Here is a 10,210-nt window from a genome sequence, read left to right on the forward strand (position 1 = left end):
AATATGCTAATAAGCAGTGCTTGCAAAGAATCTGAATGATGAGTTATTCGGCAGCTTTTTGGTTTAAGCTAATGGCCAACAATGACTAGCAGCTTCAGTGATATGTAGGAAGAAGACTGGAACAGCTAACAATTATAGCAGTCTGCTCCGAAGTGGCTTTGCGAGTTGTTAGGCGTCCCGTAGTTTAATGGCAGTACTGCACCGACTGTAAAGGGATATGCAAGGAGAGTGGAGAAAGGTTCTTTTTTGGGGGGAAGGTTGTTTTTCTTTCTTTCTATTTTTTTGGCAAGGGAATTTCAGAGAATAGGAAGGACATACAATTATATAGTTAGTGTCTTTCAAATCTCAAAATTTAAACTTCAGTTAAAGTCACATGGTTCACAGTTGTCAGCCTCCATTGTCAGCGAGCATCTGTGGGGCAGTTTTTGTGACTCTGTCTGCACTGAAAGGACAAGGCGTGTGCTGCCTTGACAAGGTCCCATTCTGTCCTGGGAGCACAGCCTGTACCATCCGCGAGTCTCTTCAGTTTGATGTCTGCCTTTTAGGTGAAAATACGAACTTTGCTGGTATGTGAGCAGATGAGGTGCCATTTCCCCAGTCCCAGCAGATGAGGGGCTCGTGATATTACACACAGCCCCTCATTTCTCCCTTAAGGCAGGGGGCTTTAGAGCACCGAATACCAGTGAAATTATCAGCACTGAGACCTTCTCACGGCAGCTCTGCGCAGTCTGGGAACGGCCTCTCTGTTCTGTGTTCTGCCTTTGCTAAGAGAAGCAATTACAAAAGGCAGGTTGTTATTAACTGCTATGGAGTGAAGGTCAGAGTAGTATTTGGCATAAACACTGGCAGGAACATTAACAGTAAACTGAAGTGGTTCCCCAAAATGTCTTTCATCTCATTCATGTCCTCCTCCGCAATGTCCTTGAGGACCTGGCAGTCGCCCACATTCCATGCGGCCTCATTGTCCCAAACCTTGGTGGCACAGAGAATAGCTCCCAGAACAATCTTTTGTTCCACTTAGGGGAACAAATACCGATCTCGTTAAGAGCCTTTACTGAAGTTACCATTGTACGTTCGCCTGTTAGCCGGGCAGCACTAAAAAGGGTTTGGACAAATCCATAAATAGATTTGTGTTCAGGGTCATGCTTAATGTGTCCCTCTGGAACTGTTTCTCTTGTGAGTGGATGTGACCTCCCATCAAAATTACTCGAGGATCTGTTTGCATCTCTGTTCTTTATGTGGTAATGTATTGCTGAAGTCGCACATTTTACTGTGGTTCTAAGATTATGCTGGCTGCCTGAGCTGTCATCTAGAAGTGTTGTTGAACACAAGCTATACTTTTTGGTAAGGCGCCCTGGAGATGCACGGTTTCCATAGTTGCTCTTCCTCCTTTCTTGAACATCCACGTGAGATTTGCTCAGGAAAATTATGCTTGTCCTCAGATGGTCAGATGGGTTTGATTCCAAAGCTAACTCTCCCAGTCACCGATGTGCTGCTGGTGGTGACTCTCGTTGCCTTCAAAGCCCAACTCAGGGGCTCCAGGGCAGTGGGCAATGGTGCTGTTGCCACTCTGTCCCTGATCACCACGTGGTAGACCTTGGTGCAGCCAGCCCCACATATAGGTGCAGCCTGGCCTGCAGTTTGCCCGTCTCCTGGGCCACTGCTGCCTCTCCTTCTCCTGAGTTAATTAGTCTAAATCTAAAAAAGCAATTCCTTTTAAAACACCACGATTTTTCTCATTTGCTTCCTTTAAATGAGAAGCCATGAACTTGGTACTGTGGCTGTCCAGTTGGTCCCATGTGGTTGGAAGCAATGAGGTAGGTGTTCTTCTTCAGCTGTGTGGGGAGGACTGTGGTTTAGAAAGGACCGAGTGAATGTGGCTAAGAAGCTTGTGTTTCTTAGAATTAAAATTCAATGTTTCTGGCCAGCCCTTGGTTACTAAACACTTGGGTCCCCAAAGGGGCCACTGCAGTGGTGGTACAATGTCTGGTTCCATTGTTGTTGGTCTGTGAACAAAGCTGCCTAATCAGTGCCCTGCAACAGGCAATGGACACTGATGGTCCCTCCCTGCCCCCTTTCCTGTTCTGACAGATCCCCCCCCAACCACATATTATTTTTTCAGAACATATTTATATAAAGCAGGATTCCTTGAGCCAAGCTTTTACATTGGATGGTTCTCAACAGGGAGACATTGGCAATGTTTGGAGACAGTTTTGGTTGTCGCAACTCTGAGTGGTGAGGTAGTGCTACTGGTATCCAGGAAGTAGAGGCCAGGATGCTGCTAAGCATTCTACAGTGTGCAGAACAGCCCCGTAACAAAGAATTATCCAACTCTAGATGTCGGTAGGGCTGAGATGAAGGAAATATAACATTAATAAGCAACAACTTTTATGGGTAAAAATTAAAAAACCCTAAGTTAAAAAATTATACAAAAACAACCATTTTCCTAATGTCTTTCCAACTCTTCCATGAAACCCAAGGAGGCAAGTGAGACCCAATCTGTCTGCTAGCTATAGATGGAAATATTCTTGTAATTATTATCTGAATGAGGAAGATTCTATTACTAAGTAAGATGCCAGTAGGTAAAGGTTTTCAAAAATGAATAGTTAATACTTTCAGCGTTATCTTGCTTGACTTTTATACAAGTTTTAAACGGAGAGCATTTTATATTGCCACGACTTTCTGCATTAGTCATCCCGACAGCACTTCCTGGGAGAGGCGTGGCTGAGGTCAGCCTGTCAGGGGCTTCTGACAAGTCCCAGACCTTTCCTGACCATGAGGACAGGCTGAGTTGCTTCCTATTCAGTACAAGTGGAACAAAGAGTTTTGAGCCAGGCCGTTATTAATTATTTTGAATGCATCAGCACATATTGGTCAAAGGGGTGAAGGCGATTGCACAATATAACCAGACATTCTTGAGAAAACTTGTGTAATGCTGTGGACTAATGTTGTTAGTCTATATTGTGTGATTTTTTTTTCCCTTTCCATTTGCTGGCCTTTTCAGTACACGTCCAAGTGAGGATCTGGTAAGTAGATTAACTTGAACCCAAGAGAGATACTATTACTGTTTGAGGCATTACATTACAAACAAGCATGAGATGGCTACATCTTTTAGGCTCCAGTTATTTTACAATAAAACTTGTATTCCAGTGAGTTGATTGCATAAAATCAAGTGCATCAGATAATGTTCCTTGATAGTTTTCAAGTTGCTGCATTATCTTTCCACTGCAGCTTTTGTCCACAGTCCTCCAGGTTCAGTAGGCAGACAACTTAATCAGATGCTTCAAAATAGTCACACCTACTTGGATCCTCCAAAAGAAAAAGTTGGTAAAAACATCTGTGGACAATCTAGTCCTCTGCTGACTTCCGGGAGGATTAACCACATGAGACAACCTTTATGAATCATGTTTATTCCTCTTTTAGGCACTATTTGTGCCCAAGCTTTTCAAAGCCCAAATCCAAAAGATAAGTTCCTTTTCCTGAGTATTGTTGGTTAAATAACTATCTGGACCTTGGAGTTTAAGCTCATAAAAGCCAAAAAGAAAATGTCCTTCTTAACCATTTAAAAATTGTAGATGATCTTTGGCTACATTACAGCATTTGCATTTTGGGAAGAGAAGTCTATTATATGTTTGCTTTTGCCTGTAAAATATAACTGAGATCGGCTAACTGCTTGGTTATTAAGGCTGAATTTTCTCTGGGCAGACCCAAGTCTGTTCCAGCTCTGACCCATGGTCAAGAAGTGCAAATATATGTGAGCTTATATTGAAAATCATTCCTATACCGATGAATACATACGCGGAGTTGATTCCTCCCGCCCCAATGTCTAGGTAGATGCATCCTTTCTATTTATCTTCCCCCCTTTTCTCCTTCCTGTCTGTTTCCCACCATCTCTGCTAACCTACTGACCCGATGCTGAGTGAATTCATAGCTTTGAAAACACAGACTCCATGGCTGCTTCTAGATGCAGAGAGATTTGCTCAGCCACATATTGACTCAGATAGAAACAGTTATACTTTGGAGGACTTTGATTTGCTATAAAAGATTTCTTAAACCCCATAGAGCTTTGTATCTTTGGGTTATCTTAGAATTTCCCACCTGGGGCTTTTTACAACCTCAGTTGTTTGAAAGCAAATGGACTAGTTTGTATTGATTGAGGACATTGCTTCTTCAATTAACTACAAAAGGCTTGCATCTTAAGCCCTAATACTTCAATCAAGAAATATTTTCACAATTTGCACAGTTAGAACCATGTAATTTAGGCCGGTCATTTAACATCTGTGGGTCTGTTTCCTTATCTATAACATGAGAGAAATTGCATTACTTTGGGCAAGTCATTAAACCTCTGTGGGACTGTTTCCTCTATGAAAGAAATTGCACTAAGTGACCTTGAATGATTCTTCAAGGTCTAAAATTATATGATTCTGTGATTTATTTTTCCATATGCACATTATCCTTTGCTGAATTGAAGTTAAAGGTCTGTAGCACATACCAGAAGTAAATAAAATGCAGTTTATAGATGAGGGGCAAGATCTTAGCTTCCCACCACTTAAGTAAATTTAAACTACTTATGTACTTCTCTGAGCTGAATTAGTTTATTCATGACATGGGGATACTATTACCTATCTCAAAAGATTGTCATTAGAATCAAGAGGTAATTTTCATTAAAGAAATTATTTTAATTAAAGTGATCATTTTCAAGTATCTAAAATAGTGCCTAGTACTTAGTATATGTTCAATAAATGTTACTTCCTTTTTTAAAGGTTTTTAAAATTTATTTATTTATTTTTATTTTTATTTAATTCTTGTTCAAGTACAGTTTTCTTATATTCCCAGCCCTGCCCCCCCCACAGTGCTCCCCACCTCCCTTCCATTTCCGCCCCCACCTTAGTTATTGTCCATGTGTCCTTTATACTTGTTCATGTGAGTCCTTCCCCTTTTCCCTGTGATTCTCTCCACTCTCCCCTCTGGTCCCTGCCAGCCTGTTCTGTATTTCAGTGTCTTTGGTCATATTTTGCTTGCTTGTTTGTTTTGTTGTTTAGATTCCTGTTAAAGGTGATATCATATGGTATTTGTCTTTCACCACCTGGCTTATTTCGCTCAGCATAATGCTTTCCAGTTCCATCCATGATGTTGCAAAAGGTAGGAGTTCATTCTTCCTTTCTGCAGCATAGAATTCCATTGTGTAAATGTACCATAGTTTTTTGATCCAGTCATTTACCAATGGGCATCTAGGTTGCTTCCAACTCTTGGCTATCGTAAATTGTGCTGCTAATGTTACTTCCTTTTTGAAGTATAATAAAAAATCTCTCTCAGATGCCCTGATTTCTTCCAAGTTCGAGAATTATTACTTGTCAAATAGATATTGTCATGGTTGCCCCTATTTATTAAGGGTAGGCTAAGAGAGACAAGGTGAAATCCAGCCCAAAGTGTCTGTCTCTTTCTGCAAACACAACTTCCTCATTTTTGTCATTAAGAGCTCTCAGCAGCAAAAGCAACTTGGGATTTAACAGGAAAAAGCTATCAGCCAGATTGATGCCTGTCAAAAGCTCCATGTCAATAAACATTTACATGAACTGAAGTTTGATAGATGTGGCTTCATTCCAAGAAATGTGTGGCAATGGCAGCTTTGTGTCTGGTGTTAAGATCCTTTGAGGTCATTTTTCCATTCAGCATCAGTTTCTCTCCATTACAGAAGTAATTGAAATGAAGTGTCTATGAAGAATTTTTTGTATATTTTATTAATTATGTTATTGTAGTTGTCCACCTTTTTCCCTCTTTGCCCCTCTCTGCCCACTACCTCCTCCCTCCAGCATTCCCCTGCTCCTTCTTAGGTCATGCCCATGGGTCATACATATAAGTTCTTTGGCTTTTCCATTTCCTATACACTTCTTAACATCCCCCTATTTTGTACCTACCAATTATGCTTTTTAGTCCCTGCACCGTTACCCCCGTTCTTTCCCTTCCCTCTCCCAGCTGATAACCCTCCAAATGATCTCCACACCTATGATTGTGTTCCTGTTCTGGTCGTTTGCTTAGTTAGTTAGTTGGTTCTTTGTAGATTCAGTTGTTGATAGTTGTGAATTTGTTGCCTTTTTAATGTTCATAGTTTTGATCTTCATTTTCTTGAATAAGTCCCTTTAATATTTCATGTAATAATGGCTTGGTGATGATGAACTCCTTTAGCTTTACCTGGTCTGGGAAGCACTTTCTTTGCCCTTCCATTCTAAATGATACCTTCGCCGGATAGAGTAATCTAGGTTGTAGGTCCTTGCTTTTCATCTCTTCAAATACATACTTCTTGCCAATCCCTTCTTGTCTAAAAAGTTTCTTTTGAGATCAGCTGATGGTCTTATCAGTACTCCTTTACAGCTAAAACTCCTCCCTGTTTTACAGAAAAACTCCTCCCTGTTTTTCTCTTGATGCTTTTAAGATTCTCTATCTTTAACCTTTGGCATTTTAATTATGATGTGTCTTGGTGTGGGCCTCTTTGGGTCCAACTTGTTTGGGACTCTCTGTGCTTCCTAGACTTGCATGTCTATTTCTGTCACCAAATTAGGGAAGTTTTCTTTCATTATTTTTTCAAATAAGTTTTCAATTTCTTTCTCTTCCTCTATTCCTTCTGATGTCCCTATGATTTGGATGTTTGCATGTTTGAAGATGTCCCAGAGCCTTCTTATATTCTCCTCATTTTTTTGAATTCTTGTTCCTTCTTTCTGTTTTGGTTGAACATTTATTTCTTCCTTATGTTCCAAATCATTGATTTGAATCCCAGCTTCCTTCCCTTCACTGTTGGTTCTCTGTAGATTTTTCTTTATTTCACTTCATTTCTTCCTTTACATTGTTGCTATAGTCAATGAGTTCTTTGAGCATCCTGATTATCAGTGTTTTGAACTCTGCATCTGATAGGTTGGCTATCTCCATTTCTTTTAGTTCTATTTATGGGGTTTTGTTCTGTTTTTTCATTTGGGCCATTTTTTTTTGTCTCCTCAATTTGGCAGCCACCCTGTGTTTGCTTTTGTGTATTAGGTAGAGCTGCTTTGACTCCCTATAAAAGACACCTGTCTAGATGAATGTGGCTTCTTTAAATTCTTGGTTGTTGGACTTCCATACAGTTTGATTTTCTGACAACTCTGGGTATTATTTTGAGGTTTAGTTATAATTTCTTTTTGTAGTTGTGCGAGGAGGTGAAGCATGCCTGCCTATACTTCCATCTTTGAGCAATTTTAAAGGTAGCAACACTGACTTGTTTTTAACCAGAAAAACAGTAAGAACTAAAAACTAAAAATCCTTGCCTTCCTGCTGAAGATGAATCTACCATCTTTCATGCTAGTCAAACACAGCTCGGATATTTTTTTGGCCAAAGAAAACTTTGTTCGGGCTCTGTCATGCTGATGGAATTGTAGAATTCCAGAACTGAAAGAGAACTGAGAAATGATGGTCTGAATCCTTCTCCTTCCCCTACTTGCAAGTGAATGAAATGGGCATAGCTGGGATGTTAGTGTAGCAGTCAGAGCCCAACCTAGAGAACATTGTTCAAGGGTGAGTCAGACACGTTATCCTTTCAGGTGAATCAAGAGACAGGAACAGCAGTCACCCACCTAACCAATGGGGTTAAAAGAGAGGCTGGGGATGGAATTAAGTGGGGGAACCAAGTGAGCTAGAAGAAAAGCAAGGAGGGTCCTGAAAAGCAAGGAGGCTCCAAAGAGTAGGCATCTGTGTGCCTTACAGTTGGCAGGTGCCTGGGGTGGCAGTTTGAAAATTGAAGCAGATGGTAAAGTCCAACCCCATTGTCTTTGGAAGAGACAAATGCTGCACAGAGAAGCTAAGAGATGATGCCAACTCGGACACCTCTTGTTGGTGGCAGAAGGCTCTAGCTCTGGGGTCTTCAGACTTCCTGTTTTTCTCTCTTCCCATGACTTATTTTTTCCTATTCCTTGTTATTTAGTTCATGAGCCTCCATTTACACTTGAAACATCCTGCTTATTACAGTGATTCTCTGTTTCATTTACATTTCTTGTGTAATGTGATTAGAGGATGATTTTGTATTCAGATTAGTTTATCTCTTATTGCAAGACAAAGTTGTAGTTACTCTGTGTATGTTCATTAACCTTCCTATTTAGAAGTGAATTCTTCATGCAGCATAGCATTCATAAAGATGGAGAGTGAATTTAGAAATTTCAGAATAAGATATCTTTTTTCTTATAGTTTTCCACTGTTCTTTCTCTTTGAATTAAAAGAGAGTTTTATTTTGCTGTTTGCCTTATACTTTTCTAGGATCAGAGATGAGTTACATAAAGTTTTAAAAATCTTATTAGAATATTTTCTTCAATAATTTATATTAATAATATTGTTTTATTAATTCCAATTTATAACTTTGTATTTTAAAATCACTAGTTCAGAGAAGTCTGATTGCATGTGGTAGAATTGATATGTCTTCATATCCCCTTCCTCTGAAATGTTCACAAGAATCAGAAGGGAATGAGAGATTAAAAAAGATAAAGCCAAAGAACAAAGATTATGTGTGAGGCAACCTCACAGGATGAGAGATGACCACGCAGTTTGGAAACTAGAAGCAGTTGAATGAGCAGGAACTGACTTAGCAGAGTCTAGAACACCTGCTAGATGAGCAGATGGAGAACCAAACAAGCAGCACCCCACCTCGTGCTGCAGAGCCCCAGAAAGGCCAGGGGACTGGCAGCATCTGCTGTCTCTGAAGGCAAAGAGCAGGAAACGGATTGGCTGCCTCTGTACCAGCTCTGCTCCCTGATACCACTTGGTTAATAAGAGCCGCTCCATGTCCAGTTTTCCTTTTTTAATGCTCCAGTGATTCACTTTACATTTTTTAAATTTTATTTTAATTATTGTTCAAGTACAGTTTTCTGTCTCTTACTCCCACCTCAGCCCACCCACCCATCCCTCCCACCTCCCTCCCACATCCAACCCCCCTAGGTTTTGTCCATGTGTCCTTTATATTTGTTCCTGTAACACTTTACATTTTATATAGGGCAGTGCCTCCATACAGAGAGTGAATTGGGGGAAATTGGGTTTAAAAATGCTCATTTTGGAATTAGTTGAATTTAGCAAACATCTGAGTGTCTACTATTCTGAGCTGATACAAATGACTAAGCTCTAAATTCCTTCCCTCTGAGTCTCAGAATCTAACTGGGGAGACAGCCCAGCTAATTATAAACACGGAGAGCGTGTGTAAAGGCTGCAAGAGAGGTAGGTGTGAGCTACTTACTATAGGATCACAGAGGGAGGAGCCCCTTGCCAGTCGGGGAGAGGGGGCGAGGCCCAGGAGGCCTTACAGAGGAGGGGTGTTGGATTGGACTATGAAGTGTGCAGCTGGTGGGGGAAGTACTTTCAGGGACAAAGGCCCGGAGGCTTCTAAAAGGTGCTCCTGGAAACAGAGTTGTCAGATTTTGACTAACATGCAGCATGCGGCACACTCTACAGAGGAAAGTCCAAGTGAGGCTTATATTATGATACAGATACAGAAGTCTTTCATACTGGGCCTGGAGCTGAGAAAGCACCAGGTTTTTAGCTTCTCTCCGAGGCCATCCCTCTAACAGTCCCATATTGCCCAAACATAAAGCTCCAGAGGAACGTAAGGAATTTTGTTTTCTGTTAGTGGGTCATCATCGCTATAATTGTTTAGTCAGGGGACTTAAAGGGATCTCCCAGGACGAGCAGGCTGTCGCAGATAACCTTGTCTGGAAGTGTCATTCTTTGGATATCCAGGAATCATCTGAGGGCGAGCCACTGATTGAACTGTCAGACATCACCAAAGCCCCGAGGGAGATATCGCAGGGCTTGTGGGGCTTGGTGAGAGGACCCCATGGGGCAGTCAGAATGGTCTGACCTCTAGGCCATGTCACGCTGTGTAGCAGGGGACAGTAATAAGAAGACAGGAGGCTGGTGGAGCCCCATGATCTGTTGTGGTGGCTCCCAGAAATCAAGGATCATGGCCTACAGAGCTGGGTTTCCCCAGAGCCCAGGTTGGGGACCTGCCACCTAGGGATGGCAGGGTTAGTAATGACTTTACCTGTTCTGCTAACTTAGCCACTCCATCGTGATTAACTAATTAATTCAATAATTAAATATTGAATACTTTCCATGTGCCAGGCACAGTTATGACTCATTCTTACCTCTAAAAAGCACACCAGCCTCCATGGGCCCTTGTGGGGTTTGCAAGGATGAGCCTATT

The 10,210-nt window shown here is 41.3% G+C and overlaps 1 pseudogene; it reads right to left on the minus strand.

Annotated features, from left to right (window-relative positions):
- Positions 1 to 624: 624 nt before the first annotated feature.
- On the minus strand, positions 625 to 8,799 carry LOC118992509 (cyclin-Y-like protein 1; annotated as a pseudogene).
- Between the last annotated feature and the right edge of the window lie 1,411 nt (positions 8,800 to 10,210).

Source organism: Sturnira hondurensis, unplaced genomic scaffold, assembly GCF_014824575.4.
Source record: "Sturnira hondurensis isolate 20B ecotype Veracruz unplaced genomic scaffold, ASM1482457v3 Scaffold0008196, whole genome shotgun sequence".
NCBI lineage: Eukaryota > Metazoa > Chordata > Mammalia > Chiroptera > Phyllostomidae > Sturnira > Sturnira hondurensis.